We start from the raw sequence: 13,768 nt of genomic DNA, 5'->3' as shown, positions 1-13,768 counted from the left end.
GGGGTCCAGTCCCTGCTCCACCACAGCTGCCTGTGACACCTTGGGCAAGTCACTTAGCCTCTCTGTGCCTCAGTTTCCCCATCTAACAGCCCTGCCTTGCCTCACAGTGGTGTTGTAGGGAAAAAGGAGGTGCTCAGTTACTACAGTAACAGGAGACAGAAAAATACCTTCGACAGTGAGGTTTAAGCCCCAGAACCCAGTGGAAGAGGATAAAGGCAAGCGGACCTCTCACCCTGTTCCCTTTCCATCTCCTTCTCTGGCCATGATACCCTCTGGAATAACCATGGGCTCTGCTGCCCTTCTTCTCCGAGCAGTGCCCTGGGACCCAAGGCAGTAAGGCCATTATTGCTTAGGCAGCCCTGGGTGGGATCTCAGCCACACAGTGCCAGGCTCAGGATACACAAGGTAAAGGGGGTCTCTGGCCCAAAAGTGCTTCTACGCAAAAATCCCCTTCCCGCCGTGCTGCTAAGGGTGGCAGAATTGGGCCCGAGACAAAGGGCGTAAGGAAATATCTAGCCACAAAGGAAGACAGACGTTTGGCCAACAGCGATCGTGTTAACCGTGGAGCCGAGCTCCCTTGGGAATGCCCAGAAAGAGGCTTGTTACCGGGGTCTCCGCGCGATCAATAATGCTCTGGCATCACGGGAACCGGTGAGAAAGCGGCACGGGGTCACCAGTGAGTCAGAGGCTCACCAGCGTTGGTGAGTGGTACCGTCAAGTGCTTGGCCACGCTTTGGTTCATTAGGAAATACGTGCAAGAGCCCAAATAACCAGCGTCCGTCAGGTTTACAAATCCGGCACAGGAGAAAGGTTCTGTGGGATACCAGTCTCCGAGGAAGCGATGCTTCGTTCACCTCACACAGAAGGTGTGCTCCTAAGGTTACACGTCTACAGCCGCCCTTCTACACCCTGCTTGTTTACCAGGAAAAGGTACCAGATATGGCATTTGAAACGAGATTCAACTAATTAGCTTCTATAGTGTTTTCTGATCCCATGAGGTACTGTTCCCTTTGTTCTGTACCCACCATTCATTCCGGCCCATAATGCATCCAACACCCTTATCTTTGATCTGGGTAGATGCCTTGCAAGTACTAAGGGGCTTGGAGATACCTGGATAAACAGGCTTGGGAGGGTAACTAGCGTTCTGTGGTTATAAGGAACCAATTACATGTTCTGGTTTTCCTATCTACTTAAGCCAAAGCTTATGTCAGCTGATGCAAAGCGTTATGGGATACTTAGCATAAGTGAACAGGTTTTACAACAGAGGTACAGGCTTTATATAACTATATAATTGCTATATTAATACTTAATGTGTGTACTTAATACCTACGTATGCTAGCCAGCGGACATTAGTCAGCACCAGATGCAAAGCAGATGTTGTTGATCTTAGGCCTTGAAAATGCAAAAAGCCGCCCCCCTCCGTTCCCACGGGGATGGTGGCCAGTGGAGAAAGTGGCACCAGTTGTGAGGGGGCGGCGGGGAGCGGCACCTTCCCATCCGCGGAGACTTGAGGCATTCGTGGGTTTGTTTCCCCTTCTTTCCCCTCCGCCTTTGTGCAAAAAGAAAGCCCTGCAAGAAAACGCCGTGCCCGGCGTGACTCGGTGAATGCCATGGGGCAGCCGACCCAACGCACCGTCCATGGACGGTACCGGCTGACCCAGTGCACCACAGCTGCGCCCGAGCCAACCCGGAGCTCTCTGATGGTGTCTAGAGTAGGTAAAGGGGGTTTTCTCTTTGTTATTTGTCATGTGTATTGCGGTAACGCCCAGGAGCCCCGCCATGGACCTGGACCCCTTGTGTTTGGTGCTGCATAGACACCCAACTAACATGTTAGCTAACCCAGACCTAACCACTCTCTCTTCTATAGTGTGGACGCAGATTATCTATTGCCTTTCACCTCCATTTCACAGGTTAAGGTCAACAATGGGTGGGCGGGGGGGCGGGAAGCAGCCATGTTACTAACCCCAGTCTGACCTGGGCCTCTTTTCCCACTGTAGCGTTGTGGGGAACGGGGAGGAGAGCTCCAAACCCCCCCAACACCATGTGCTGTGGTCTGGCTCCGGCAATCAGCCAGGAGCTAGCGATGTTGGGGCTACGGCAGGAGGCATTTCGGGGGAGAGCTGGGCAGGGATAAGGGGAGGGAGGGGGCTGGCAGTTGAAAACTCACCAGCTGAGCCCCTGGAACACACACACACAGTCACCGGGGTCCCTTTGAGCGACTGCGCTTCCTCCAGTCGGGGCCGTAGCCTGGGCTAGCAGCCATCACCTGTTGCCTGGTGGAGACTCAGCGGTAGCAGTTTGCATATAGCTGGGCGCTCTCCCAGCTGATTGATCTCTGGTGCGGACCAGGCCCAGGAGCCCGGGGAGGGACTTGGTGCTGCTACGAGATGCGACGTTGCATGGTGACTTGCCTGCCTCGCTGGGCTCTTACCCCGGTGCAAATCAGGAGTAACTTCGCTGGGAGGAAACAATTGCCATGGCGTGAAACGGGAGGGTGAGAGGTCAGACTCCGTCCCGCCCCCCGCTTTGAAATCAGAAGCCTGGGTCTCTGCTTATGCTAGTTTTAGATCAGCGTGTCCCCGCGGGAGAGGCGAATCAGGATCTGTCTGCACGGAGTACAGGCCTGGTCCAGCATTGCTAGGATCCCTATGTGGATGCTCTCAGGGGCTGCACAGCCGTCAGTATGGGGATCCACAGGCCGTTCTGGGCTTCCCCTTCACTTGGCAGGCCGGCGGGTTAGTCCCCGATCACGCCCCAGCGCATTGGGCTACGTCCGGACAACGGTATCTCCGTTTCCCCAGCGTATCCTCTGCCAGCCGCCAGGGCGTGTCTGTGACCGGAACCCCGCCCCGCACTTCGGGGGGACAAAGCCGATCTCAGCTCTGCCCCGGGTGCAGCTGTCAGACCCTTCAGCGAGGGTAACGCGTCCAGCCGCCAGCCGCTCGCCAGGAGCATGGAATGTGGCGGATCATTACTCACAGGTGGGCCCTGCCCCTTTCGCTCCCTGCCCAGCACCCGCCAGCAGCCCGGGCTGGTATTTCAATGGGCCTAGTTTGTGGGAAGGGACCCACCCTCTCCGCCCCCCCAGGGCTTTGGGGGGATCACGCCATCACTGCTGCAGTGCTGGAGAAGGGGTAGATTGGTTCCTAGGAGGATTTCAAAGCGGGCCTTGGGCTTTCCTTCTGGGTCCGGGTCCAGGCCCACCTCCTCCCTCCCCACAGCGGCGCTGGGTCATGCTGGGGGGGTGAGTGCTAGTCGCCTCCCTCCCAGGAGAAGGGCACAAGGCCTCGCCCAGCACTCCAGGCTGTGAAGGGCCGGGAACTCTAATCATAAGGAGGCAAGCTGAAAATTCCTGGTCTCCTGGCTCCCAGCCCGTGCACCTTCCCTAGGCCAGAGGGCATTCTGCGAGGGAAGGCTCTGGCTTGCCAAAAGCTGCAGGCCAGGGAGGCTCAGCCATGCAGCGGTTGGACCGGATCGTGCCACGTGGGGAGGGGCGGCATCGGATCAGAACAAATCTGCTCAGGATTCTGGAAGCAGCCCAATAAGGGGCCATGCTCCGGGGCTCAAAGGTATTGCCGTGTCCCGCCCTGGGCAGCACGGTCTGGGCTGCAGCACTGGGGTTTGTCAGAGGGGGTCCAGGAGGGGCACAGACTGCAGCTCTTTGAAGAGAGGGCTCGGGGTACTGCCTAGCCCGGCTGCATTCCCCCTCCACAGCTCTCTCGTTCTTGGCTGCCGCGCGGCCGGGGCCGTATCCTGAACTCCTGCCAGACTAAACCTTACATAAGCACTTGGGAAGTTTAGGTTGGCCAGAACCAGAGGGGGGCTGCTGGGAACCAGGGCTGGGAATGCTACCCACAGCCTGAAACTGGAGCTCTCGCCCTCAGCCGGCGAGTGCCCTGGGTCTGCGGCAGGCTCTGTGCTCTGGCTGGAGAGAGCGGGCGGCCTGTCCAGCTGTCGCGAATGCCGGGGTCTGAGCCAGAATCTGGGGGCTGCACATTCAGCTCGGAATCGCAGACTGGCACACAAAAGCCCGGCGGGAAACGTGTGGCAGCATCCACACCCTGCCAGCGCTGGCTCTGCAGTCTGCTGCAGGCTGGGGGGACAGAGCTGGCTCCCGCAAAGGGGGCTGGGTGCCCCTTGCGCTGGGCAGGGCAGCAGGGGTATCCTCCCTGTGAGCTGGGGAGCTCCAGGAAACATCACAGGCGCCAGGGCTTTACTGGCACCCTCTGGTCTCGACTTGGGAGCTAAAGTGCAATGGACTCCAGCAGCACCTACCCTGGCACAAGGGAGCCGCCGAGAGCCCCGCGGCGTCTCCGGGCATGCCAGGAAACCGCTGACCTTACAGGCTCCCTGAGAGGTGGAGCAGCACAACCCCCGACCCCCGTCCATGCAGAAGCTTTGGCTGCCGGGTCGTCCCCTGTGCACCCCCAGGAACCAGAGCATCAAGCGCGTGAGGGGCTCCAAAACCAGGGGCTGCCGTGAGTGGCAGCCTTTGGCAGGGCCCAGCGCCACCTTGTGGCGTGTGACTGGCCCAGCCGTTCCCGTCTCGCCCTGGCCCAGGAGCACGATGCTGGACGTCTCAGAGAGCCAGGGGGGCTGGAGGGCGCAGGCACCAGGGGCTTGAGAAACACCAGGCAATTGGAGGGCTCAACAAACCCCAACAGCCAGAGAACTAAACACCCTGCAAAGCACCAGGCCCGAGGCAGACGCTCCGTGCGGGACAGACACTGCTGCTCCAGCCACGCCGCAGGAGAAGGGGCGACGCTGGCACTGCCCCAGGCTCACGGCTCCTCCATGCACAGACCCAGGGACTGGGTGGAGACAAACATTCGCAGGGGGCCAGCCTGCTTCGGGCCGTGCCCGGGCGGACAGAGCCTGGCGATAAAGGAGCGGAAAGGCTGCAGTGGGATGGGGATAACTGCCGAGCAAGGCACCGGGCAGAGCAACGCTTCCAGAGACCAGGCTCAGGCTGCCAGGTGTCTGCTTTTCAGCCAGAACCACCCCCCGGGTCGAAAAGGGACCCTCCCCAGCCGGCCGAGCTGGGGGAGGTTCGTGGGGACACATGGTGGCAGCAGAAATTCCCTTGTATTTCTCCACTGGCTTTAAAACAACCCTGCGGCAGGATGCCAGGCTCTGCGGAGAGCTGGAGGGAGCCGGGCGCGGCCTCCTCCGGAAAGGCGCCGCTGCAGCCCACGCGCCCCGCTGCGATCCGCGGCAGCTGGAACTTTCCCGCGCGTTGGTCGCAGAGCCACGTCCCGGTGAGCCTGGGCCTGCTGGTGCAGCACGGGTCCTGCGCCAACCACGGGCAGCCAGCCCGCAGCAGGGAGCGCACTCCGCTCCGCGTTCCCTACTCCACAGCACCATATGGGAGATGGCTCGCTTCTGCAAAAAGGCGATCTGCCAGGCAGGCACATAACCCACCCCGGGCAGGTTACCCTGCAGCAGGCCGACGGCTCCCCTCTTTCCGCCCTGCCTGACCTGCGGGGACAGGCTCTGATTTGGAGGCTGGCGGCAGGCGGTTACAGCCGGGCCACGGCCGCCTCCGGCACGCGGGAGAGCCGCCCTTGCTTTCGGGCACGTGCCAGGCCCATCCGCGTGCGGAGCGAGCCGCAGAACCCGCCCACGGCCGCAGGGCCCTGCTGTGCTCTCTGGGTTTGCACGGGCAAAGGTACTTACGTGGCCGCAGTATCCGGGCAGCCTGCTCTCCGGCGTGCCGGGCCCGGGGGGCCGTTCTCGTGGTTAGCGGCAGAAGGGGCAGTGCAACGTTTGAAGTCCCATGTGTCGGGCATTCCCTGCGTGGCTGCGTTGGTCACTCATCCCCTAGAACGTCCTGGGCCTTTGGAGAATCCCGCGGCACCTCCCCGACTTCCTGAGAGCGGCGTTTTCCTCCCGCCGCCCAGATTGACACAGCCCAGCGTGCAAGGCTGTCGTCTTCTAAAGCACACGTGCCAGTCGTGCAACGAAGTCGTGAAATGGGCTACGAACGCCGGACAAGAGAAGGCAGCCGAAGGTTTCACAAGCGCAGGGGCACCAAAGATGCTCCTCGCCGGGGGCACCGTTTGCTGTAGGGCCAGCCCTGGGCAGGGCTGTCAGCCCCATGGCACAGGTGGGAGCTGACCACAGGGAGGCCACCCACAGCAAACTGACCCATGGCTCACAGGACGGGAGGGGGAGCAGGGAGCAGACTGACCCATTGCAAAGGGGGAGCAGGGAGTGGACTGACCCATGGCTCACAGGAGGGGAGGGGAGGCGGAGCAGACTGACCCAGTGCAAAGGGGGAGCAGGGAGTGGACTGACCCATGGCTCACAGGAGGGGAGGGGAGGCAGAGCAGACTGACCCATTGCAAAGGGGGAGCAGGGAGTGGACTGACCCATGGCTCACAGGAGGGGAGGGGAGGCGGAGCAGACTGACCCATTGCAAAGGGGGAGCAGGGAGTGGACTGACCCATGGCTCACAGGAGGGGAGGGGAGGCAGAGCAGACTGACCCATTGCAAAGGGGGAGCAGGGAATGGTCTGACCCCATGGCTCACAGGACAGGAGGGGAGGCGGAGCAGACTGACCCATTGCAAAGGGGGAGCAGGGAGTGGACTGACCCATGGCTCACTGGGGGAGGGGGAGCAGTGCTGACTGACCCATCCCACCTATGGCTCACAGGAGGGGTGGGGGAGCACTAGCAGGGAGTGGACTGATCCATTGCGGAGAGGGAGTAGACTGACCTATGGCTGGGGAGGGGGAAACAGGGAGCAGACCAACCCATTGCAGAGGGGGAGCAGGGAGTGGACTGATCCATTGAGGGGGGAGCAGGGAGCAGACTGACCCATGGCTCACAGGAGGGGAGGGGGGACAAGGAGCAGACTGACCCATTGCAGAGGGGGAGCAGGGAGCGGACTGACCCATTATGGAGGGGGAGCAGGGAGTGGTTCAGGGAACGGACTCGCCCATTGCACACAGAGGGGAGGGAGAAAGGGGGGAGCGGATTGACCCATTGTTCATGGCGGGCCAGGGGTGCTAGAACAATGTTTATAGTGGGGGTGCTGAGAGCCATTGAACCAAACTGTAAACCCTGGCTATAATGGCAACTACATCAGGCCAGGGGGTGGGGCAGCCCCCAGCACCCCCAGCTCCAGCACCTGTGTGGAGGGGTGAAGGAAGGAGGGGCGCAACCACCCGAATTGCTGGGCTCTTTCTGCTCCCCCTCCCGTCCTGTGACAATGGGGAACCCCCTCTCCTCCATAGAGAGGGGTCTGGACTCCCTCTCCCAGTGACCACACTGGGGCGGGATGGGGCCGGATGCTGCTGGGGCCGGTCGGCGAGAGCAGCACTGTGGGCTTAGCGCCGTTGCAAGGGGCAGACCCCAGCTCCCTCCTCCTGCAGCACGTCTCGGGGCTGACGTGGGGGGCCGCCTGCGAACAGCAGAGGTTCTTGTGGGGGCGCTGCCCCCTGCTGGGACTAGCCGGGCGCAACAGTGGTGCTGCTGAGACCCCCCGAGCGGGGCACAGCTGCCCGTGCCCTGGAGAGCGGGAGAGCGCCGAGCAGCGCACACCAGCTGCGGCTGGCTCGGGGGAGCGGCGGTGCTGCCTCACCCCTCTCCGAGCACCTGGCTGCACAGAGCAGGCCGCCGGCTCCGCCGGGAAGAAAAATGACCCGTTTCCTAGGGCTCCACGCTCCGGCCGGAGAATCCCTCCCTGGGCCCCTGCCAGGGAGCAGGCTGGGCCTGGCTGATGTCGGCAGCATATCGAAAAAACCGGTCCCTTCCCACCCCAGGGGGGGACCCCAGCGCCAAGTGCAAGCGGCGGCTAAAGCAATCAGCAGCGTCGCCAGGAGTCAGGGCCTCCTCCGTGCAGAACGAGCGGCTTGAGGCAGAGTCCAGAAGGCTCTCTGGGTGCGGCTGGCAGCCCCGTTCCCCGGCCTGCCCGGAGCCCCAGGCTGGAGAAGGCTTTGGCTCCAGCCTCAGGCATTCTTCTGTCAGGGAGTCATGGGGAAGGGGAGGGAGGGGAGAGGACGTCCTGGCTCTGACTGTTTGAATCCTTAAGAAGAAGCCCACGGAGGACCGGGGCCTGGTGGAGGCTCAGCGCAGGGTCTGTTTGGAGTCACTCCGTGCTCTCTGGGGAGCAGCCAGAGCCCCGGGTTTATCTCCTCCGGGCGCAAAGGATACTCTGAGCTGGAAGAGGCCCAGTGGGGGGCTGGACCATCCAGATGCTGCAGGGGGAAAGGAGGCCACGTGCTTTCAACAGGTGGCCCTCGGCTTCGTTGCCTGCCCAGCTGGAACAGAAAGAAGCAGGTGAGTCTGGGGTTACGGCCACCTGCTGTGGGCACTGGGCCTGATCCAGCAAGGTACCACGACCTCGGCCGTGTGACTACCGAGGGTGTTGGTGGCACTCAGCCCTCGCCGCACATCTGCATTTGGACAGCCGCATGGAAGGATTTGCACAGTTCCAGAGGAGCGAGTCTTGTTCCTATGGCCGAGACCCGCTGGTGAACTCGCTGCATAAGGAGGATTTGGCACGGTTCCTTTGGAAGAGCGTGCTCACAGCCGCCAGCCCCAAGCCTCCCTGGCTGACACACGCACCGCTTTGTTGAGTTGGTTTGCAATGTAAGAAGAAAGGGAAACGCAATTGTAACAGAGTGGGAATTTTCTGTAATGTTTTGAATGGCAACTGCCTCAGTTTCCCCTACGGGCTGCATTGCCACCTAGGGGAAACTGAGGCACAGATATTACAAGATATTACAGCAAATCCCCAATCTGTCACAGTGACTCCCCACTGGGGGCGTTCGCAGGACATTTGGCCCCGGCTGAGATCATGGTGCTAGTGTTATTATTATTCTTTTCTGAATGTCCAAAAGTGTGGATGAAATTTCACCCCAGATATCGATCAGCGTTTGGAGAGGTCAGCCACACACATTTGTGAATGCTGCTTCCCCCCCCCCCCCCCCCGGCTAAGGAGCGGTGGGGTCTACTCTGGGATCAGCCTTGCTTGGCTGGGTAACCGTCGAGCCAGAATCAAACCAGCACTGTACGGATTGCCACAGGAATTGAGCTGCCAGCCCAGCTCTTGAAGACAATAGGTACAGCATTCTTTCCCAACCCCCCGGGGATTTGAACCCGTGACCTCAGAAGCAAGAGCCAGACCTGTCTGCTACCTCTGCTGTGAATCAAAGACAGTGATTTTTCCTGGCTTCAGGCTCCGGGCTCGTTGTACAGAGTGGTGGCCGGTGTGATTGTAAGTTGCTGGTCAGGCCCATCAGTGGAAGAGGTCGGGAAAGAATTCAGCAGCTCTTGAATCCCATCTCTGAGCTTCATCTGTCAAGCAGCAGGTCCAGAAGCGTGCTCCCAGTCAGCGCTGTCCCAGAAAGATGCTTTTCCAATTTTTGTTGATAGCCCTCGCTGTGTCGACCTTTCCATCATCCTGGAATTTCAGGGAAAGTCCAAATCCTGGGGAGTGAAAAACTTTGCAAAACCAGCCAGCAAATAAATACATCATCTCATCGTCACTGTCACATGGATTTTCATTCACAAACATTCCATGAAAAAACAACGCGGAGTCCTTGTGGCACCTTAGAGACTAACCAATTTTTTGGGGCATAAGCTGTCGAGGGCTAGAACCCACTTCATCAGATGCATGGAGTGGAATACACAGTAGGGAGGTATAAATACACAGCACGTGAAAAGATGGGAGTTGCCTTACCAAGTAGGAGGTCAGTGCTAACGAGCAAATTCAATTAAGGTGGAAGTGGCCTATTCTCAACAGTTGACAAGAAGGGGAGAATACCAAGGGAGGGAAGATCACGTTTGTAGTGCTAATGAGGCCAATGCAACCAAGGTGGCCCATTTCAAACAGTTGACAAGAAGGTGTGAGTATCAGCAGAGGGAAATTAGTTTTTGTAGTGACCCAGCCACTCCCAGTCTTTATTCAGGCCTAATTTGATGGTGACCAGTTTGCAAATTAATTCCAGTTCTGCAGTTTCTCGTTGGAGTCTGTTTTTGAAGTTTTTGTGTTGAAGAATTGCCACTTTTAAGTCTGTTACTGAGTGACCAGGGAGATTGAAGTGTTCTCCGTCTGGTTTTTGAATGTTATAATTCTTGATGTCTGATTTGTGTCCATTTATTCTTTTGCATAGAGACTGTCCGGTTTGGCCAGTGCACATGGCAGAGGGGCATTGCTGGCACATGATGGCATATATCACATTGGTAGATGTGCAGGTGAACAAGCCCCTGATGGTGTGGCTGATGTGGTTAGGTCCTATGATGGTGTCCTTGAATAGATATGCGGACAGAGTTGGCAACGGGGTATTCACTCAACGGTATGCATTCCACTCCATGCATCTGATGAAGTGGGTTCTAGCCCATGAAAGCTTACGCCCAAATACATCTGTTAGTCTCTAAGATGCCACAAGGACTGCTCATTGTTTTTGCTGATACAGACTATTACGGGGCCCGGACTCACCCGGTGGCGCCTCCTGCTGGTCGGCTGCAGGAATTAGCACGTCAGCCTCTAGAGCGCCCTCTGCCATCTGGTGATCCGCCTTACCACTGGCCTCAATCCCTCCCAGGACCTGATAGGCCCTAATCTAGGCCTCGCAGCTCCCCTGCTCCCCTGGCCTTTCCCCCCAGCCCTGCTCCAATCTAGGTATCCCCTCAGGTCCCTGCAGCCAGGCCCTTCCCTCTCTGAACGCAGAGAGAGACTGGGTAAGCTTCAGCCGAGCAGCCCCTTTACAGGCCCAGCTGCGGCCGTTTCCCCAATCAGCCCAGCTTCTCTTGCCCTCAGCCCTGGCTCTCTCCCTGGGCTGGCTTTTAAGCCCCACAGGGCAGGAGCGGGTAACCACCCCGCTACACAGACTAACACGGCTTCCACTCTGAAACTTCACCCAGTGGCTTCACCCAGAGCTGAACTGGGGGCAAAGCCCATGAATGATCCTGGAAAGACACTGGGAATGACAGGCCAACCGCTCACCTCCTGACATGGGTGTATTCAGGTTTAAAAGCTAGCCGCAGGTGGAGATCGGAAACCCTCAACCTCTGCCTCTGAGCGGGTCTGTGGCCATGGAACTGGTCTAAGGCCCAGGAGACCAGCATCCAGTTCCTTCTTCTCTGAATTTAGCCTCCCGGCTCCCATGGGGGCTGTTAGGAGTTACGTGGGAGGCAGCATGGCCTAGTGGATAGAGCACCGGCCTGGGTTCTATTCCTGACTCTGCTGCTGGGTGACCTTGGGCAAGCCATTTCGCCTCCCTGTGCCTCAATTTCCCCATCTGTACAATGGGGATAATGATAGTGTCCTCCTTTGTAGAGGGCTTTGAGATCTCCTGATGAGAGGAGCAAGGTGGTGTTATAGCTATGGACAGGTGGGGAAACTGAGGCACATATCGGGGACTTGACCTGGCCAGAGTCATCCAGCAGGCCCATGGCAGAGCCAGCAAGCCCAGCCATCCTGTGCTTTGCTCACAGCTGCTCCTAACGGAGATCTGAGTAAACAAGGGGCTCTGATTAAAACCACATTTCTGCAGACAGTGATGTAACTTTTGGCCTCACAATCACTTGAAATACCAGCTTCTGCGTTTCCTTGGTCATCACCGGTTTGAGCCGGGGGGCGGGGCAGGGAGGAAAGGGGAGAGTTCAAGCGACAGCCTTCACCTAGGGGTCAGCTGTCATGGGGACTTGGCCCTGAACTTGGCTTCAGACTCATGTGCGTTCCGAGGGACACCGAGGATGTGCCCATGCTGCAATCAGAAGGGGTGATGGCAGCTTACGTAGACACACCTGAGCTAGCTTTAACCTAAACCTGAGCGCCTCCTTGTCACGGAGTGTGGGGGAGTCCAGGCCCTGCACCCCTCTTCCTGGGATTCACTGAGACTCTCAGCCAGCCAGTAAAACCGAAGGTTTATTGGACAACAGGAACACAGTCCAAAACAGAGCTTGTGGGGACACCCAGGACCCCTCAGTGAAGTCCTTCTGGGGGAGCAGGGAGCTTAGACCCCAGCCCTGGGGTTCCCTGTGTTCCTCCACCCAGCCCCAAACTGAAACTAAACCCACCGAGCAGGTTCCCTGCTGCAGCCTCCCTCCACATTCCTGGGCAGAGGTGTCACCTCCCCCTCCCCCTCCTGGCTCAGGTGACAGGCTCTCAGGTCTCCCGTCCCCAGGGCACATTCCCAGGTCAACACTCCCCCCTCCCTGCTGCGTCACATCGTCACACTCCTGCTGCTGGGTTTGAGGATTGGCAGGTTCCTGGCCCGAGAACGACTCCGCGTGACGGTCCCAAGAGGCAGGGGAGAAGTGGGAAACAAGCCGGGTTCAAGGGGTGGCAGGTGGGCACCTGATCTGAACTGCATGTTGAACCAAGGGGAGGAGCCAGGTGCCCTGGGGGAGGAGCTATGAGCACCAGGGAGGAGCCAGGTGTGCTGGGGGAGGAGCCAGGTGCCCCAAGAGAGGGGCCATCCTGGGAGATGTGAGAAAGAGGAATGGTTTTTGGAGGGAAGGAAAGTGTTAATAACCAGGTGCCAGTTTCTCCGGCTGCTCCATGGGGACGCTGGCCCTGCCTGCACAAACAGCAATTAGCGAGCTGGCTCCCCTCCCCGCCTGCTTTGCAGTCCCGGTGGGAGCCGTGCCCGGGCCATGCTGCGTGCAAGCTCATTGCTCCATGGACCCCGCTGGCCCCGGAGAGGAGCTGGGGTCACGTCCAAACATGGTTCTCATCAGGGAATGGAAAATGTCAGGAGTGGAACCAGGTCTCTGCAGGGGCTGCGGCAGCCTGGACTCCGTGCCAAGTGCCCAGCTGGCTCTGGGAGGGCCGCGGGGCGGAGCTGGCGCAGCTCAGAAAGCAGAGTGGAAGCACTGGTCCTGCTGGGGCCAGGGGGCCACAGTGCACGGGCTGCCTCTGCTTCCAGCGTGGGGAGCCTCGGTAGGCAGGCAGCGAGATTCACCCCAGCTCCTGCGTCCCTTGTCTCTCACGTCCTGCCTGAGGCTGGGCTCGAGCACTGAGAACAGAGGCCCTCCTTGCCCGCCATCTGCTCAAGGATGACACCATTCCGGGAGCTCATGCCAGAGCCTCGTGGGGGGGGGGTGCAGGGAGGGGCATTTCTCTGGGGCTCACTCAGTGGGGTGGCCCCAGCCCACCTGCAGCTCGCTCCAGCCCACTGGTCAGAGGCAGGTCAGAGCCCAGTGACTGGGTGTGGCTAACGGGACCAGGTCTCAACTTGGCTTTCGCAGGAGAGGACGCCCCTGTGCCATAAGCCATGCCAATGTCTCTGGAGGCCTTCTGCACCCCGGCTCCCTGCATGGCTGACTCTGCACCCTGGATCCCCCCCACCGGGCCCTTCCACACCCCGGATCCTCCAGGGGCTGCTCTGCACCCCAAATCTCCGTGGGCTGATCCACACGCCAAATCCCCACAAGCGTCACTGCACCCTGGATCACTCTGCACTTCAGACCCCGCCACCCCAGGCTGCTCCACTTTCTGGATCCACCATGGGTTGCTCTGTGCCCCACATCCTCCCCACAGGCCACTCCATAACCTGGATTTCCCCACAGGCTGCGCACCTGACTAGTCTCCCCACGGCTGCTCTGCCCCCCCGTGCACCCCTGCCGCTTGGCCAGCAACCCAGTCCCTCCAGCCCTGGTCACAGGCCTCTCCCCAGGGTCTCTCCGACACCCAGATCAGGCCAGTGCAGTGGGGTGAGGCGTGGCTTGGATACAATCAGTTCTGTTCACGCGCCCTGCCCCGGGCACAGGGCATGGACCCCGCTGTCACCGAGCCGGATGGCTGTGACGGGAGC

General features: G+C 59.6%; 1 long non-coding RNA gene across 1 annotated transcript; it reads right to left on the bottom strand.

The window, feature by feature from the left end:
- Positions 1–1,345: 1,345 nt before the first annotated feature.
- LOC141978076 (uncharacterized) lies at positions 1,346–6,202 on the bottom strand. The gene is made up of 3 exons (XR_012636329.1): positions 5,677–6,202; positions 2,168–2,457; positions 1,346–1,569 (listed from the first exon to the last, which is right to left on the bottom strand). It is a non-coding gene; the product is annotated as an uncharacterized LOC141978076 (long non-coding RNA).
- Between the last annotated feature and the right edge of the window lie 7,566 nt (positions 6,203–13,768).

Source organism: Natator depressus, chromosome 26 (genome assembly GCF_965152275.1).
Source record: "Natator depressus isolate rNatDep1 chromosome 26, rNatDep2.hap1, whole genome shotgun sequence".
Classification (NCBI taxonomy): Eukaryota; Metazoa; Chordata; order Testudines; family Cheloniidae; genus Natator; species Natator depressus.
This window is presented reverse-complemented; position numbering and strand designations above follow the sequence as displayed.